Here is a 20,112-nt window from a genome sequence, read left to right as displayed (position 1 = left end):
GAAGACACTACTGCTGTTAAAAGTGAGATAATCACTTCAACAGTCTCTGAATCCAAGTGCTTAAGTGACGTCCACCAGTTCACTGGTGTGACTTTCTTTAAAACATCATCAGCAAACATATATTTCTTGAATGGTTCACCCTGAGCTCTGAAGTTTATTACAGTTGGCATTAAGGAGGGCTGATTGCTGGATGTCCACGTCACAGCGAACTCCTCTTCTTCAGCAGTTAAGGTTTGACCCTGGTACCGAGTACTGAGAATATCTGCAAGAAAATAAGCTGGAGATAGTGCTTGTCCATTTGTTTTTTTAATGCTTGTAATTTAACTCAGTCATTGCATATTTCTCTTTTTAAAATCTCACTCAGTTCCTTCCAAATTTCAACAGCGTCAGCCATAAAATAGCGATTTCCCTGCATTGTGTTCCAAGGTGACAGCAATAGGCTTCAGGGTCCTCAGCCTGCGTTTAGCATGTCTCTTAAGCCCAATGGTGAGCACTTTGGCTGTGATGGGGCCATCTACTTTTTCATGATTTTGTTCACAAACTGTCATCAAATTAGGCCAGCTCTTGATCTAGTGCTCAAAACAGTCCACTACGGAGTTCCAGCACACCTCTTGTGCGAGAGTTCGTTTGGTTCCTCCCACTTTTTTCAGAGCAGCTGCTGCAAAGTGGTTGTTAAGGGAAGTATTTTGCAATTTCAACAACATCAGCCTTTATTTCTGGAACATTGAAGTCCTTGGCTAGGAGGTGCATCAAATGAGCACTGCAACCGCATGTTATTAGCTTGGGACGCTCTTCACTCTTCTAAATTTCTTCTCATCTTGGATACATTTGCAGCATTGTCTGTGACCAAGCTGCGTACTAGACATTTGAATTTTTTTTCACAGTTTGTTATAGCTTTTACTGCTACTTCTTGTAAGTATTCTGCTGTGTGAGCATTTCCTGTTGTATCAATTGTTTCTGTGAGGAAGACATTCCCTTCTGTTGTCACACAAGAACATACAACAGGATCATTGTGGACATTGCTCCACCCATCAATACTCAGGTTAACAATTTCACCCTCTAGACATTTTGCACACTGCTCAATTTCTCTTTCATACACTTTATCCAGCAATTTGCCTGCGACATCTGCTCTGTTGGGTGGACAGATCCTGGTCTTAATGACTGAACCATGTTAATGAAGTGTGGGTTCTCAATCATATGGAAAGGAGAGTTTGTTGCATAAACAAACCAGGCAATTTTTTCATCAATTACCTATTTTTGTAATCTGCTGGTTCTTATCACAAACTTATCTCTGACTGTTTCTGGATGATGGAGATTTTTTTTTCTTTTTGCTACAGGTGGTATACTGTGGCTATGTGACAAACATGATGTGACTGAAACATTATCATTGGCAGATAACTCTGAAACTATAGAAAAGGATGGTGATCTTGAAGGTGGATAGTCTTTAGCCTGTATGTTGAGGATGGATTCTCCTAAACAAAATAAATCAATGCAGTTATTTAATTATTACCACACTGCTCATTTAGTATTACTCATTGCATTCACTGACACTCAGTACTACTTTAAAGGTGAAATTGTAAAAGGAAGATCTGCCTATTTCAGCTATTTATTTTTTATCACAACTGCATCTAAAATGATAGTACAGTAACGCCTCACTTAAAGTCGTCCCGGTTAACGTTGTTACGTTGCTGATCAATTAGGGAACATGCTTGTTTAAAGTTGTGCAATGCTCCCTTCTAATGTCATTTGGCAGCCACCTGCTTTGTCCACTGCTTGCAGGAAGAGCAGTCCTTTGGAGCGAGCTGGTCGGGACTTGGAACCAGCAGGTAGACCGGCAGCCCCACATCAGCTCCCCACTCCCCTAAGTTCCCTGTGCGACAGCCACCCAGCAGGCTAACAATTGCTGGGCAGTTCAGCTGTCCCTCCCCCCACTGCCATGTGCTGCTCCTGCCCTGGGAGCCTCTTGTTTGCTGTGCCGGGGGGGGGGGACGACGACGACGACGACGATGACTAATGTCAGGGTATCCCTCTCCCCTAGGCTCCTTTACCCCATCGGGCCATCTCCACAGAGCGTGGGGACGGGGGGTGGACACTGACAGGGCTCAGGAAGGAGGGAGCTTGCTGGAAGCAGCTGCTGTCTCAACTTGCTGATCTACTTAAAAAGGCACTGTACTTAGAGTGGGGTCAGTGTACTTAAAGGGGCAATGCGCGTCTCTCTCTCTCACACACACACAGGGTGTGTGTCTCTGTCTGCCATGCTGTCTCCCCTCCCTCCATTCGTGCTGCCTTGTAGAGTGTGAGGCTACATTAACAATGTATTAACCCTTGAGGGCTCAGCCAAGTGCTAGTTCATCATTTGGCAGCAAGGCATTCCCTGGGAAATATCCCCCCCTCTGACATCATCACCTTAACCAAGCTTCACAATCATCATTGCTGTGTACAGTATTAAATTGTTAAAACGTATACTATGTATGTGTGTGTATAGAAGTATAGTCTTTAGTCTGGCAAAAAAAATTTCCCTGGAACCTAACCCCCACTACTTACATTAATTCTTACGGGGAAATTGGATTAGCTTTACATCGTTTGCCTTAAAGTAGCATTTTTCAGGAACATAACTACAATGTTAAGAGAGGAGTTACTGTACCATAGAGTAACAACTGTATTTTTTGCTCAAACATGAGAATTCAAGAATAGTCCAGAAGGAAGACAGGCAGTCCTTAAGAAAGAAGTATGAAATAAAAAAGTTTACCAACCTGAAGATCCTGCGTGTTCAGACATGTTCCATTCATCATCTTCAATGCAGCTTCCTCCTGAGAAGGAACACTTCTCATGATGTTGTCTCATTCGGGCAACCAGGCCTTGCATTTCTTTGTTGCACTGTTTGCATTTTGCAAGCATACCTGTCTTACCCACAGGTAGAGGAACTTCATTAAAATATTCCCAAACTGGGTCTCTTTTACGGCCTGCTGCCATTATAGGTTTTCCCTTCTAGTAAGAGAATGGTATGGTAGATTTCAAATCAATGAAGGCTACACTCAGAAAGACCTCAAGACTTCTGGAATATGCTGCTCAAACAGTTTCACTTTTGTTTCTACTGCCTGTCCCTCCTTTCTCACATTTCTCGCCAGACTTCTCCTTGTCTAGATCTATTGCGCCCCCAACAATCTTCTAGTCATTGAACTTTTTGAGAGAGGTAAGAGACTGACTCTGTGTACACAAATTTGCAGAGGGACAACATGGTTGAGGTCTGTTATTTCTCACCTCTATATATAATTTAATTTATTTAAAAACATTTTTGCTGTTAACAAGCATGTTATCTCTGGAAACACAAATCCCCAGTTTAAGAACTGCAAAACTAAGCATCTCTGATGGTATCTTCTAGACTGAGCACTGTGTCCCATTGGGTAGATAGAAAGATTAACCTAAATAATCTATACAGAAGCCTCTGGAACCCCATAAGATTGGGTCCCTAATCCGTGAACTATTGAAACTCATTTACAAAACTTTTCTTAAACATTACATGAATATATTGTCTCATACTATAGAATTAGAATTTATAATCTCTATTCCATTATGAGATATCTTTGAGCTATAATGTATCTTAATTAGAACTATCTTTAGATAGGTTTTTTCCCTCAAAAAGCATTTTAACAAAAAAATCTGATTTAAATAAAAAAAATCCAATTTAAATAAAAATCAGATTTTTTTAATGGATTTTTATCCACCCTAATCACACTCTGACTGACACTGCTATACCAGCAAACGTTTCTAGTGCAGACTTGCTCAAAGAGTGTTTAGCTTCCCTACAAAGCACAGGATCGGGACACATGGTTTCCTAGCAGAGGCATAAGGTAGAGTAAACACAGTGCCAAACCACTTTTAACACAGTTCTAGGCTAACCACATTCATCAAATTCAAATTAGAGTGAGATCTGTGCTAACAAACTGAACGAAAAGCTCATTCACAACCAGAACAGGAAGGGGTGTGTTAAAAGTTCTTTTCTCCCTTGCAAATGCACCCTCCCCCCACACCACACACACACACACACAAATTGTCCCATACGAGTTGCAGATCCAAGTAAAAAGGATCCAAATATGAACTACATGTGAAGCAGAAAAGTTACCAGCCAGGAAAACTAGCAGCTCCCTGGACAACCGGAAGCGATAACAATTCAGTGGCCTGTTCTGTGGAATGATTAGGTTGACATAATATCAGGATTCCTTCTATTGTTTTCCTTCCCGAGGCCAGACAGATTAAGAAGCATAAGGATAAAATACCAGCTGAAGCTTTGAGCTATCTGTTTAACTGGGCTCTCAGGGCAGGTGGGACTAATTTACAACTTGTTCGGTTCGAATTATGTATTGGTAATTTTAGGCTGGAATTTTTAGAAGGGCTCAAAACCTTCAGCAGAAACCAGATTTTCAAAACAACTCAGCACATTGGATATGGAGCTGCTTTGAGAATCTGGCCCTTTAGATCCATCCAAATAGTCTCTTAGGGGAATCCTGCCCCTCTCTTCTGCTTGGGGAAGCAGAGGTGTGGTTCTATAGTATGGGGACAGATTTTGAACTGCACAGAGGGATTCACATACCTGGAGCGCTGGCTCCAAGTTCAGCTCTACCAGGGTTTGCTGAGTCCCAGTGCAAAGATGGCACTGGACGCACGGCAGGGGCTGGTGAATCTAAGGAACAGAGCAATAGCTCCAAGACTGCAAGAGAGACTGGAGAACAACCTCCGCTGCCACAAAGATGGCAGCAATGGAGCGTTCTCTCCTGGAGTGGGACCTAGCGTCGAAGGCAGGGGTGGATAAACTACGGCCCAGGGGCTGCACCCGGCCCTCCAGACATTTTAATCTGGCCCTCGAACTCCCTCCGGAGAGCAGGGTCCTAGGCTTACCCTGCTCTGGTGCACCAGCTAGGGAGCGGGGTCAGGGGTTGCCCCGCTCCGTGCGGCTCCTAAAAACAGTGGCATGTCCCTCCTCCAGCTCCTATGCATAGGGGCAGCCAGGGGGCTCTGCACGCTGCCCCTGCCCCAAGCGCTGCACCCGCAGCTCCCATTGGCTGGAAACCATGGCCAATGGGGGCTCCAGATGTGGAGCCTGTGGATGGGGCAGCACGCACAACTGCCTGGCAGCGCATCCGCGTAGGAGCTGGATGGGGGCCATGCCACTGCTTCTGGGAGCTGCCTGAGGTAAGCGCCGCCCAGAGCCTGCACCCCTGGCCCCAACCCCCTGCCCTGATCTCCCTCTTGCCCTCCAACCCCTTGGTGCCAGCCCAGAGAACCCTCCTGCACCCCCAACCCCACATCCCCAGCCCCACCCCAGAGCCCACACGCCCAGCTGGAGCCCTCACCCCCTCCCACACCCAACCCCAAATTTCGTGAGCCTTCATGGCCCACCATACAATTTCCATACCCAGATGTGGCCCTCGGGTCAAAAAGTTTGCCTACTGTCTAAGGGAATAGGAGACTGATTATCCCCCAAATTAGGAGATCTTAGGTTTTGAATTATATATTTATTTTTTAAAGTATTCAACTCATCTTTAACACATGTCTGCAAAAGGGTTTTACCTGGAGAGTCACAGTGGCATCGGACTGTTTCACTTACACACACACCATATCAGCTCTAGCACTTGAAACACTCAGAACATTTCCTAGCACATCCACTTTCTCTAGTCATCAGCTGAGATTTAAAATGTTTCCCCATCAGAGCCATTTGCCATTAGTCCTAACACTGATGATAACTGTGCCTTCTAAAGCTCTCGCTTATTTCACGTTGAAATCAATGGATGTTTGGCACTGAATATGGTGCAGGAAAGTATCTTCATGTACATGGCTTTCCCATGGGATACAGCTCCGAGGCTGCGGCCTGGCTAGAAACCTCCATTAGGAATGCTTTCTATTCCCGCACAGAGAAGGTTAGGCATGTTAGAGCTCTCCAGGTGGATACTGCCAGTCTAGACTACAGACAGCTGAGTAACTTTTAGAAATAACTCACTAGTATTCCCTAGAGACTATGCAGGAGAGCAGGGGTAAAAATATGTCCCAGCCATGCAGCTTCATGGATGTGCAAGCAGGCTTCAAAGCCAGAGCAACACCAACTCTTACCACTCGGGATAGCTTCAATTTACTGTAGCATTCACAGATTAAGAAAGCAGTAAGATGCAGAAGGCATGTGCTTTTGCCAGCTGTGATTTAAAAGGAGGAAAGACAAAGAATGGATTTTTCTGTTACTGTCCACAATCACCGAGGAGAAACATTAAGCTAAAGAGAAGAAGAAAGCCAACAGCCCTTTATGTTCCCCATAGTTTGCATTTTTAAATTGGTCTTGGTGTAGTCATTTCAATTTTCATTTCAGCACTGTTGGCACTGGGAGAAACACAAAATTATGGGTCGAGATTTGCACGGCTCTGGGAGTGGAGGGTTCTCAGCGTTTTGCAGGAGGCACTCAGCACCTGGCAAGATAAGGCCCTAAATACAGGACAGATTTACACTGCTGAGCATTCCCACTGAAGCAATCAGATAGCTTCTGCAACTGGCAATTGTTGCACTCTCTGCTCATTCAGTTTAGCTGCCATAAAAGTGACCAATTCAAGACAGATTAGAGCAGTGGTTCGGGGGCCACAAGCAGGTTTCAGGGGGTCCGCCAAGCAGGGCCAGCATTAGACTTGCTGGGGCCCAGGGCAGAAAGCCGAAGCCCTACTGCCTGGGGCTGAAGCCAAAGCCTGAGTAACTTAGCTTCACAGGGCCCCCTGTGGCATGGGGCCCCGGGCAATTGCCCTGCTTGGCACCCCCTAGTGCTGGCCCTGGCTTTTATATGCAGAAAAACAGTTTTTGTGGCACAGACGGGCCGTGGAATTTTTATAGCATGTTGGTGGGGGGGCCTCAAAAAGAAAAAGGTGGAGAACCTCGGATTAGAGCACTACACTCGGGGAAAGGATCATTGTATTTCTCCATAAAGGACGCAGAGACTTTGTGAAAAAAGCCACTTGACTGAAGTTTAAAAAGGGAAACAAAACTCTACAATTTTCTACTTTTAATAAATGTTGAACATAAGAAAGGTCCTTCCTGGGTCAAAACAAAGGTCCATCTAGCCCAGTATCCTGTCTTCTGACGGTGGTCAGTGCCAGGTGTCCCAGAGGGAATGAACAGAACAGGGAATCCTCAAATGATCCATCCCCTGTCGCCCATTCCCAGCTTCTGGCAAGCAGAGGCTAAGGACACCATCCCTCCCCAGCCTAGCTAATAGCCATTGATGGACCTATCCGCCATGAATGTATCTAGTTCTTTTTTGAACCCTGTTATAGTCTTGGCCTTCACAACATCCTCTGGCAAAGAGTTCCACAGGTTGAATGTGCGTTGTGTGAAAAGTCCAATCTGATGGGCTGAACAAATGCCATTAATCTAAACAAACAGACACACGTTTCCAAACCTTGATAACTGGAAATTGTACAAAGTGACGAAGGAAAATAGTCCATCTTCTGTAGAGTAGTATGGAACTTTAGAACTTGACAGTAGACCTATGGGCCTCTGTGCTGCCCCTTGTGCAATCAAGTACGGCAAGGCAAAGTGAATGTTTCTGATTTCATAGATTTCAAGGTCAGAAGGGACCACTGTGATCATCTAATCTGATCTCCTGTGTGACTCAGGCTATAGAGCTTCCCCAAAACAATTTAATAACGTGTAAGCGAATGTACATGGTGCAGAACAACGCAAAATCTGCCCCTCTGAGCTTCCATCTACAACCCACTTATTAGCTGCTCAGTGGAATGAGTGAAATGTATTATAGGGTCTGACAATCTAGTTTCTAGTGGACACTTGTCAATAGCAGAAATTGGGGTCACAATGATCATCTCTGGGCCCCCTTGTTGGCGATGCCAGCAGAGAGGCCAAGGATTTAAGATGACCAGAGACTATATGTCCCTCTCATCTCAGGTCAGGTTTGAGGCATATTGGGGAGGAGGCTTGTACTGCAGCTGCCCATGAAGTACCTGCTCCGGGGGGGAAAAAGATAATCAGTCTTCAGAGCTGTCAACCTACTATTTTTCCCCAGCACTAAATTGAAGAAAATAATAATAAATTCAATGGTGTGGGGAAAAAAAAAAAAAAGGTTGGCTGCTTGCTGCGAACATGTTTTGCACTGCCCAAACCCCCTGTGAGAGCTCCCGGGACAAGGCCCGCTGGCCTGCATGAGCTCATTCAGGAGCTGCTAAGGATTATCTCAGCTCCCTGCCCAAGCCTCTAATTAGAAAGACCTCCCACTAAGCTCCAGTTTGTGTCAAGCTCTAAACTGCTTAATAAGACATGGTAACATAATTTAGCCTCTTTTTATAGTAGAAATACCTTGATCTGGTGCTAAAAACATTGTCATGTCAGCTCAGAACAGCTAGACCTAGCCTAGCATCCTGCCTCTGGCCCCAGTTCAGCAGTCCATCCCAACAAAGCACTGGCTTAAGTCTCATTCAAGTCAATAAGACATTGCCACAGGTTTAAAAAGTAAAGCACCTGCTTTGCTGAACAGAGATGGACTTCAGCACACTAAGTACATTACAGAACTGGGGCCTCTGACAGTGGCCAGTACCGGATGCTTCAGAGGAAGGTACAAGAAACCTCCTCGTGGATAGTTGTTATGTAGCCCATAGCAGAAGATCCTCCCTAACCCCAGGCACTATATAAAGGGCTTATGTCAGGGGTTCCCAAACTTTTTGCCCATTTTGAGACTTGCTGTTTCCTGTGACCGCAGACAGCAGCAAAGGAACATAGCAGCTAAGGAATTTACACATGAAGTATGTTATTGAATGCTCTCTAATGTGACACATGGGCTTGCGTGTAATGACACAGCTTCTCGAAGTCCAGTGGAGTGGCAGAAATTGAACCTCTGATCTCCGATGTGACATCAACAGTAGATCCATACCGAGGCTTGATGTACACAAGTGTGCTGAATCCAGTGTCACACAAATATATGCTCGCGAATGGCACCAGAAGTTTCAAGGCGCACGTTGAGAGTGCAGGATATTCATTCTTGATAGTGAACCAGAACACCGGGAGAGAGAGTTGGGCATAGGTTCCTTGCAAGAACTGATCGCAGGAAATTTCAATGAACTGTTTGATTTCAGATGCTGGCAAATCCATGGCATCTTGGGCTTGCACTGAAAGAGGTTTCGCACCCAACTGGACTTTGTCATGTCCAAGTCAGGGAAAAAGGACGTAAATTGTTCCTCCATCTGCCTGAGATGCTCAGCAATCACCTATGTGGGTGGCTGATCAATTTCATTGTCAGCCAGGAACTTGCAAAGCCGTGGGAAGGAGTCATAGTTTGTCTTCAATAGATTATTCTTCCAGAAAACAACTTTTTTCATGAATCCTGTTATTTGATCACTCTACTGAAGGATGTGGGTGTTCTTTCCTTGCAGACCTTTATTCAATTCATTAAGTTTCCCAAATATGTCTGGGACATAGGCACATCTTCCTTTGGTCACACAGAAAATCAATTCACTCTTTTTGCAATCCATTGCATAAGCATGCAGCTCATCTCTCAATTCAAAAAAATCATTCCAGTATTTTTCCTCACAAGAGCTAATGAGCTTCAGTGTGGAACACCACCATGTCGTGATTGGACCCCAGGCCTTCGCATAATTGTGCAAACACACGCATGCAAAGGGGCTGAGTCTTGATGTAGTTCACAATAGATAAGACCAGCTGCAAAACTTCATCTAGCTCTGGACTCAGAGCTTTAGATGCCAGCTGTTCTCTGAATCATGCAGTGAGTCTATACAGCAGACAGAACAACTTTCTTCATCAAAGCACACAGACCTGCTTTGTGGCCTGCCACAGACAGAACTCCAACTATACAGAAGCCCACCAAGTGATCACACGAGATACTTTTGTCTTGCATGTAGCACATGGAACATTCCTTGTGCCGTCTTGTGTCCAGGAAGATGAAGCTAGAACAGAATGTTTGGAAGAATTGCACCCTCCCATGTGTATTTCACAAAAGTCAATAAATGTGCATCACGACCTTCAGGGCTCATATAAACGTGAAGCACAAAAGCATCCGTGTTTTCCAGATGCTCCACCAGTGTGTTTTCATGATCTGCTGCTAACACCTCAAGCTTTTGCTTCACTGTATTGTTAGAGAGTGATATGGCTTTGAGTTTGTTTGCCTCAGTTTTTCTTCACCATATCGATTGCCGCTGGCAAAATCAAAGTCTCTCCAGTTGTGTGAGGCCTCTTGATCTGTGTGATGTGGTAAAACACCTCAAATTGAGCGCAGTCAGACAGACAGACATGGCTTTCTTGAATGGCACTTGCTGATGTGAAAGTTCTTCTTTCCAGTGCTGGAAAAATGACTTGGTTTGCCTGAGTGTTCCTTCCGAAGGGTTTCCAAGTGTTTAAGTTAGTTAAGCTTCTTGCTTTTGCTAGATAACACCACGTGACATAGCCGGCATTTTGGCCTTTCTTCATTCTTGCCAAACCCACCGATGAAGACATACTCAAAGAAAGCTTCATAATATTTGAGAGCACGTTTCTTGCACTCTCCTTTTTCATTCATAATTGCATCACCAAACTCACTGCTGGAGGGTGCAGCAGAGATTCTGCATAGAAATGACTCCACTGCGCCTCTTATCACAAATCAGAAAGACGAATTTGCTGCTAGGCAAATGAGGCAGGACTTACGAAGGCCCCATGTGGTGATACTAGGGAAGCAGAGACAGTGACTTACAATGATTCTTTATCAAGTGCCAACAGGGTATTCAGGGCAGCATAAAAGAAGATATGAGCCCTGCCTTAAGGAGCTTACAAGCCAGTTCAGAAAAGGCTAGCATAGGCTCCTACGAGTTCAAACAGAGAAGATGCTCTGTTGATAAAGCTGCTGCTTACAGATAACGAACTTCTGGATTCAAGTCTCTCAGCTGGATGCTTGCACAGTCGGAGGGTGCAAATGGAAAAATGGCATCCACACAGCCAATGTGTCGAGACCTGCTTCACAAACGCCATGCCAGGAGGCCACCATTTTACAAAATAGTGGCCTACGCACAGTGTGACTTCGCACATGTGGTGCACACTGTGTGGAGGCTGCCATTTTGTACATCAGCCTCCTGGCACAGCATGTGTGGAGCAGGTCCGGACATGTTAAGGGTCAGATGGCATTGTCTCGTGGGCTGAACCTGGCTCATTGGACCCATGACCCCATGTGTGCCGATTGCACAGCCCCAAATGGGGATGTAATCCAAATTTTGAGAACTGCTGGCTTATGCCCTGAAGCCTGAGGCTTTACAGTCTTTATACATTTTTCATCTTCTCTAGTAATACTGTGAGTGATCTCACTAGCCATATAATATGTCTCATCCTTTTTAGACTCCTGTTAAGATGCTGGTCTCGCTGATATCTTGTGGCAATGAGTTCCACAGGTCACTTAAGCAGAGCACAAAGTATTTTCTTTTAAAAAGCGTTGCTTTTCCGTTTCATTGAACATCTCTTCGCTCACATATTATGAGAGAGGGTGAACGGAAATGTCTGATCTATCTGTATATTTTTACTATGTCTCATTCTATTTATCTCTTCTCTGAAGAGTCTGTCTTCAATATTTCCTCATATGGAGTTGCTCCAGGCCTCCACTCATTTTCCTCACCCATCTCAGACCCCCTTCTGGTTTTGCTGCATCTGTGTGGTTGTTGTTTTTTAAATATGGAAAACAGAACAGAGCACATTATTTCATGAGAGGGCATACCCTCAATTTATAGTGGCATTGTAATATTTTCAGCATTATTTTCTATTCCTTTCTTTATGCATTTGAGAATTTTGGGGGTTGGTTGTGTGTGTGTGCGTGCAAGTGTTGATTTTTACCCCACTGCACAGAGGATGTCATTGAACTGTGTGCAGTGATGGCCAGATCTGTTTCCTGAGTGGTTACAGTTAATTTAGAAACCAGAAATGTGTCTGAGTGGATACATATAATCAGCAAAGAATTTCATCTCTTCACTTTTGCTAGGTCCTTCTGAAGTTCTTATTGACTTGCCATGTTTTAGCCAACCTCAATGATATCTCTCCCAGACATCATCCACTTGTGGCACCACATGTCACTCACAGTAAGGGTAAAGCCACACTGCCAAGCAATCAAAGGACTGGTAGCACAGTTAAGAGTACAGATGCTGGCTTTAATCTAAATATCCCAAGTAACAGCAGTCATGAAGACTGGGCACACAGGCTTCAGCACGGGCTAGCAACCAAAGGACATACCCAGGGTCCCTGGCAGGCTTGAGGTTAGTAGCTCGCTGGTAGGCTTACCCATGCTGCCAATCATTCTTTCACTGTGCATGGTTGTGACTCCCCCACTATCCTTTCAGACACAAGGAATGAAACAGTTCGTGTTGACATTTAAATGATCACCACTGGGCCTCTGGGTCAACACCTCATTGAGATGAATGGGGCAGTTCCCACCTCTCCCAGCTATTGCGCCTGCATCTCTGCAGACATCTCCTCATCATTTACACTCCCTGTCTAACGTTTTCTTTTCAAGCATAACAACAAGAGAGGAGTTGGGTTTTTTTAAACAAAAGCTGAGATTCTGAACAAGGGACCCCTGAGAGAGGAGCCAATATGCCATGCCACCTCATATCCCAGCATAGTTTGTGCTCCTTTCTGTCGGCTTTGCTTGTGTTGGATAGCTGTCTTTCAGAAGAAGTCACATTTGGCTCTGGCGCTGCGATAGAAATGGTCTGTGCTCCTGGTCAGCCTGCCAGTAACTGTCCCCAGGCAAACGGTGTAGGACTAGGTCTACTTGGTCCTGCCACAGTGCAGGGGGTTGGACTTGACTTCTCAAGATCTCTTCCAGCTCCACATTTCTATGATTCTAGGACAAAGGAGCTATGGCTCATGCCAGCTGCTCTGACTACAGCCTGAGGGGAACAGTACTGCCTCTACAGAGACAGCCAAGGATGACTAGGTCAACATGACCTTCTCCCCTTCAGTTCGTTTGTGGCTTTCAGATGGGCACCTAACTCCCTTAGGTCCTGTTGAAAACCATAGACTTCTATCCTCAATTACACTAGCCAGGAAAAACAGCTAGGGGATAGGTTTCAAAGTGGCAGCTGTGTTAGTCTGTTAAAGTTGTTAGTCTCTAAAGTGCCACAAGGATTCCTCATTGTTTTAGCTAGGGGTCATGAACACTCGTGCTTCAGGGCATAAGCCAACCACTATGACTGGGCTGAGGAAAACTCTTCTTGCAAGTGAATGCACAGTTGTCCATTATGGGGGTTTTGTACATTCCCCTGAACCATAAGGCATTGACTTCTACTGGAGACAGGTCACCCAGAAACTGCTGGCCCATCTCCCTAGCCCAGGAAGGGCTAACACCCTTTTCAGGCCCTTACTGCAAAGCACAATTAATTTGAACACAAACACACACCAACAAACACCAAAACCAAGCTATTTGCCTGACCTAAACTGGCTAAGGGGCCCAGAGCTCTCTCCCCCTCCGTCTCTCAGACCGGCTCCAGGTACAGCAATGGACACCAACCTCCTGACTGCAGCTTCCTATAGGCATCATGGGTCTGACAACTGAACAGGGGTGGCTGGCAGCAGGCCCCCTTGGCCCATAAAGGGGGAGACCACCCTGTTACAACACCCGACTTCTAGGTCATCCTCAGATAGTCGAGAAGGTGCAGTAGTTCTACTCCCTTGTGTGTATTATATTATAACCAAAGCTTTGCAGCGCACCTGTATAGTTAATCAAGATACAAGAGCCATTTCCTCAAGATCAGATTGCCTTGCTGAATTCACTTTTAACAAGAGGTCGTTCAAGGGTTTGTGGGTCTTACGGTTTGCTGGTAAGAAAGAGAACTCTTTCCTTCTCAGAAAAAATAAAACAATTAAAGGAAATAGTAAAGCAGAGAAAAGCACAGTTGAAAGAAAAAGGAAATTGAAATGGGGATGCTAAGTGAACGAGCATCAGTTAGTATTAAACTCTGGATCAAGATTTTGTATTAGAATTAAGAGGAAAACTCCACCCATTTTGTTCAGCCCAGAATTAGGAAAGCTTTGATGCTATGGGTGATTCTTTTCCTCTTGGTGAAACAGAACTGAAAACATCAGGCCTGGTCCTCAGCGGGCGCAAGCCTTCGCAGTTCCCAGACTTCAACTGGTCTCTCACTGGGAGCTTTCCATCTGCCAGGCTGAGCAAAACAGGTGCAGTCTGCTTTGAAAGACCGAGCGAGATGTAGCCGGTTACTCTGCATTGTGGGCATTAGGAGAAGAATTGAAGTCATGCTGATGTAAGAGATGATTCATTAGTTTGTTATGCACTGAGACAAACTAGATACGCCCAACCTTAATATAACACAAGAGCAACTTTTTTTTCCATTCACCCCTTTTCCCCCCCAAGGAAAGGCCTGACCTGAACTTTTACCCATAGAAGAACTGAACTGACCCTTTCATAATGAAGGTTCTAGTCACCAGTTTGCTATTCTCTTGTAGCTTTTTTCTATCTCTATTGTGTGGCCTTAGATAGAAAGAAGCTTTTAGTCTACACATGCAGCAAATACTGGGTTTTACTTGTTCTGGGAGCAAATCCCAGACAACTGACAGATGTGTGAAGTTTAAAGTTTAATTATTTCTCATTTTTGTGCTGCTAGGCTAAAGCCAGAAGAGCCCCGCAAACAACACTGCAGGTCTGCAGAACCTTTCCTTCGAGGATCTCAAAGCACTTCATGCATTACGCTTCCCAAAATGCCTCTGAGGTAGGTAGCTGTCTTGCCGTCCTACAGATGGAGACAACTGAGGCACAGAGAAGTTGTATGACTTGCCAAGGGCCATGCAGTGAGTCAGTGGCAGAGCTGGCACAACCCACACTAACACAAAGTAGCGTTGTTACAAATAACTGCCCCTATGTGGATCTGAATTGATGTGGACCTCTGAAGCTCAGGACGAGCATTTCCAAATTGTACGTGTATAATCCATGCTCTCATCCGTTAGCTCAAGCAGTAAAGGCTTCAGCTTTTAGCTCCAGCGGTCCTGGGTTCAAACTCTGCAGACAACCCAGCCAGGGATGTTCTTACAAAGGGAACAGAATCCAGATCAGCTCCTTTTCTAATAGGCAACAGTTCTCATCCAACACGAGACGGCCAGCAGTCTCATGCTCTTTCAGACCTGATCATATGAACCAGAAGCTTCTCACTGAATCTTATTCTTGAGCTAGTTTTGCCCTATTTCACAGATCCAAGAGATTCAGGTAGTTGAGAGATGTTCCAAAAAAGCATCCAGACTTCAGGGTATTTCACCAAACCAAACCTCCCAATCTGGGGAGGTGCCCTTCCATCACTGCATCATATGCTACTTCCAGAGAAAACATTTCCTGACAAATGGTCAGGCACTAATAATTATTTAATGTTTGGGAAGCACTTAAAAATGTAAATCATTATATAAATGATATGCATTATTGGTAATGGAATCGAGGAACATTACCTAATTAAACTCATTTGGCACCAGTGTAGGTTTGTGAAGGTCAGGTTAGAACTATACATACCAGCCACACAGCCAAATAATCATGCAAGCCATAGTCAGACATGTTAAAATAATGGGCTAATACAAAAAACACAATAGGGAATGGGAATGACATGTCTGGGCCTCCATACTTGAAATATTCTGTAAAAAAAGCTGGTAGACTGAAGGAGGAAAGATGGTTTTAAAGTCCAATACCTCGGGAAGCACCAAGACTGGAAATGCACGTTTTATACCATTGCACATATGGTATAAAAATTCTCCACTTTCCTATGATACACAGTATTTCCTTTTAGCCAAAAACCAGTCAAGAGGTATCAAGGCTTTCAAGTATCACTCCATTCTGATTATCATCTTGGTTTTTTAACCCATCAGAATCTAGAGGTTGCTATCTGAGACCAGCTAGAGCTAGAAAGCAATGGTTTGTATCTTGCAAAAGCAGCTTCATATCCCACATCCAAGTGATAGAAGGCACCACAGCCAGATTCTCCTCTCAGTTACACTGGTGCAAAGATTTACGCACACATATAACTTTGACTTCCATGAGATTACTCACATGCGTAAAGACAAGCATGGGTGCAAGTGCTTTCAGGATATGGTCATCAGTCTCTAACTTGAGCGGTTTCTAAAAAACAAACATCAGCCACGGAACTCTGTTCTGGGAAGGAAGACTGCTGGGAAGAGAGGGGTCCACCTGACCAACAAGGGGAAGAGCATCTGCAAGCACTGGCTCACCAACCCAGTGAAGGAGGCTTTAAAGTAGGTTCAAAGTGGGCAGGAGACAAAAGCCCACAGGTAAGCATAAAAAGGTGACCTTAACACAGGTGAGGGCAGACATGGAAATGTACACTAGGGTCACAGAACTCTACACAGGAGCAACAAGAGGGCAATCAATGAGGCAATCTGCTCAACATCTTAGATGTCTATATACAAAATCCAAGAAAAATGGGGAATACACAGGAAAGCCTGGCAGTATTAGTACATAAGCTAAACTAGGATTAAATTGGCATCATTGAGAATTGGTAGGATAAATCTCATGACTAAAATACTGGTATAGAGGGGTACGGCTTTTTCAGAAAGGACAGACAGGGAAAAGAGGGAGGTGGCGTGGCATTGAATTATGCATCCAGAATATATACATTTATGCCAAGGGCCAGAAGGAGGTGGGAGGCAGACCAGTTGAAAGTCTCAGGATAAAGATAAAAGGGGGCGGGGGGGAAGGGTGATATTAGACCACCAAATCAGGAAAAGGAGGTGGATGAGGCATTTCTAGAACAGAAATATCCAAAACACAAGGCCTGGTAATAGAGAGGGACTTGTATTACCCCTATATCTGTTGGAACAGCAATATGTCAAACATCAAATCTGTCAGTAGAACATCAGGAAGTTCTTGGAATGTGTTGGGGACAACTGTGTTTTAGAAGGTGGAAGGAGTAACCAAAGGGGCAGTGATTTTAGACTTGATTCTGACCAACAGGGAGGAATTGGTAGTGAATCAGAAAGTTGAAGGCAATTTGGGCAACAGTGATCATGAAGTGACAGATTTGAGGATACTAAGGAAAAAGTTCAGCAGAATAAGAACAATGAACTTCCAAAAAGTAGACTTTTAACATAATCAGAGACCTGATAGGTAAGATTCCATGGGAAGAAAATCTAGGAGATAAAGGAGCTCAGGAACTGCCAGCTCTCTGGAAGGAGACAAGATTAAAGGCACAAGTGCCAACTATCCAGCCGTGAAGAAAATTTAGGAACAATAGTAAGAGGCCAAAATGCTGCATCAGGAGCTCTTGAATGCCTGAAAATCAACGAGGAATCCTACAAAAGGTGGAGACATGGACAACGTGCTACGGAGGGTACCAAGGAACAGCACAAGCATGGAGGGACAAAATCAGAAAGACTAAGGCACAAAATGAGTTACACCAAGCATAGGCCATAAAACTTAGTAAGAAGAGGTTCTTCAAATATATTGCCAGCAAGAAAATGATGTAGGAAAGTGTAGGTTCTCTACTTAGTGGGGAAAGAGAACTAATAACTGATGATATCAGGAAGGCTAAGGTGTCTAATGGCTGTTTTGCTTCAATCTTCTCTGAAAAGGTTAACAGTGATCAGATACTCAACCCAATTAATATTAACAAGGGGGAAGGAATGCAAGAGAAAACAGGGAAAGAACAGGTTAAAGAATATTTAGGTAAGTTACATACATTCAAGTCAATAGGGCCTCACAAAAGTCATCCTAGGCCCATGGGACTTAAGGAACTAATTGAAGCAATCTCAGAACTGCTAGCAATTATCTTCAAGAACTCACGGAGGATGGGTGAAGTCGTAGAGGACTGGTGACAGCCAAACATAGTACCTATCTTTAAAAAGGGGAACAAAGACAACCCGAGGAATTATAGACAGTCACCATAACTTTGATACCCGGAGAGATACTGGAACAAATATTTAAACCATCAATTTGTAAGCACCTAGAGAGGATAAGAGGGTTATAAGGAATAACCAGCATGGATTTGTCAAGAACAAATCATGCCAAACCAACCTAATTTATTTTAACAGGGTAACCGGCCAAGTGGAAAAGGGGGGAAAACAGCAGATGTGATATATCTTGATTTAAGTAAGGTTTCTGATGCAGTCCCACATGACATGCTCATAAGCAAACTAGGGAAATGTGGTTTAGATGAAATTACTATACTGTGGGTACACAACTGGCTGAAAGACAGGACTCAAAGAGTAGTTCTCAATGGTTCACTGTCAAATTGGGAGGGTGTATCTAGTGGGGTCCTACAGGGGTCAGTCCTGGGTCCAGTACTATATAATATTTTCATAAATGACTTGAATAATGGAGTGAAAAGTATGCCTCTAAAATTTGTGGATAACACCAAGCTGGGTGGGCTGCAAGCACTTTGAAGGACAGAATTAGAATTCAAGATGTCCTTGACAAATTAGAGAATTGATCTGAAATCAACAAGATGAAATTCAATAGAGACATGTACATTTAGGAAGGAAAAATCAAATGCACAATTACTAAATGAGGAGTAACTGGCGAAGTGGTCATACTGTGGAAAAGGATCTGGGGATTATAGTGGATCACACACAAATTGAATACAAGTCAACAATGTGATGCAGTTGCAAAAAAAAAAAAAAAAAAAGGGGCTAATGTCATTCTGGGATATATTAAGAGGGGCGTCGTATGTAAGACATGGGAGGTAACTGTCCTGCTCTGCTCAGTGCTGGTGAGATCTCAGCCGGAGTACTGTGTCCAACTCCAGGCGCCACATTTTAAGAAAGATGTGGACAAACTGGAAACAGCCCAGAGGAGAGCAACAAAAATGATAAAAGTTTTAGAAAACCTGATCCATGAGGAAAGGTTAAAGATATTGGGCATGTTCAGTCTTCAGAAAAGAAGAGAAAACTGAGGGGAGACCAGATAAGGCTTCCAATACGTTAAAGCCTGTTTGTTATAATGAGGGTGGTGAACAATTGTTCTCCATGTCCACTGAAGGTAGGACAAGTAGCAATAGGTTTATTCTGCAGCAAAGGAAATTTAGGTTAGATATTAGGAAAAACTTTCTGATGATATGAGTAGTTAAAATTCTGTAACAGACTTTGAAGGGAGATTGTGGAATCTCCATCACTGGAGGTTTTTAAGAAGAGGTTGGACAAACACCTGTCAGGGCTGGTCTAGGTTTACTTGATAGTGCCGGGGGCTGGATCTGATGACCTCCTGAGGTCCCTCCTACATTTCTATCATTCTGCGATTCCATGCTGGATTGAAGAGAAAGGGAAAGTAAAATGGTGCTCATATTGATATGAATTTTAAGGTCTGATATCTCATGTTCAACCAGGACTAGAAATATTTTGGAGGGGCCAGTTCAGTTCTTTTCTAAACCCCAGTCCTGGACTAGGGATTAGAACAAAATTATGCCCATCCATGCAGAAGCAATGACTTCAGTAATGACCCCATGAAGGCAAAAAACAAACAATAAGAGATATAGATTTAAATATGGAGATCAATATTAAATCCTCAGATCGCATGTGCATGCGTGCAACACACACACACACACACACAGACTCTGGCTGGAAATACCTTATGTGATGAAAAGCAGGATGTGCACTGCATCGTTCAAGGTAAAGGAGATCCCCATAATGACAGGCCATGTCCCAGTCATTCCCCAGTGCCACCATTGCTTCCTGAAGCAAACAGCAAGCTCACAGGAAAGCACAAAACAAGCTTCAAGACATTAAAAAAAAAAATCAAATTTGATCATGAAGCAATTAGCAACCAACTCCATAGGGCAAGAGCCACTCATTGTCCCCTGAGTGAAAACAATTCCTTAAAGCAACTTGCTGGATTCTCTAGTATCTAAGGAACTATTCGTTACCAGTATTAACATTAGAGAAGTAAAAGACAGACTTCAGTTCAAACTAGTTATGGATCAGGAGATCAAAGTAACCTAGTCTCCTTTCAGTTTCAGAGGCACATCAGAAGCAGAAGTGAGAAGCGCAATTCTCGTGATGGGTGGGAACAAAGACTGAGATCCACATCTGCATCCTTTGGGGTGCAATCCTGCTGCTGCAGAAGCCCATGCAGAGTTCTGCCATTACCTTTAACGGGAGCAG

General features: G+C 44.1%; 1 protein-coding gene across 12 annotated transcripts in view; it reads right to left on the bottom strand.

Annotated features, from left to right (window-relative positions):
• EHMT1 (euchromatic histone lysine methyltransferase 1) overlaps positions 1 to 20,112 on the bottom strand; it is a 170,424-nt gene that overhangs the window by 78,716 nt on the left and 71,596 nt on the right. Inside the window, exon 2 of one of the 12 annotated variants that reach the window (XM_073313928.1) lies at positions 19,580 to 19,723. The exons of the other annotated variants lie outside the window; for them this stretch is intronic. The gene's annotated coding sequence lies outside the window, so the exon portion shown is untranslated. The remainder of the gene's footprint in view (positions 1 to 19,579; positions 19,724 to 20,112) is intronic. 12 annotated transcript variants of the gene reach the window in all.

This window comes from Lepidochelys kempii, chromosome 16 (genome assembly GCF_965140265.1).
Source record: "Lepidochelys kempii isolate rLepKem1 chromosome 16, rLepKem1.hap2, whole genome shotgun sequence".
NCBI lineage: Eukaryota > Metazoa > Chordata > Testudines > Cheloniidae > Lepidochelys > Lepidochelys kempii.
Note: the sequence above shows the minus strand (reverse complement) of the source record. Positions and strands in the feature narration are given on the sequence as shown.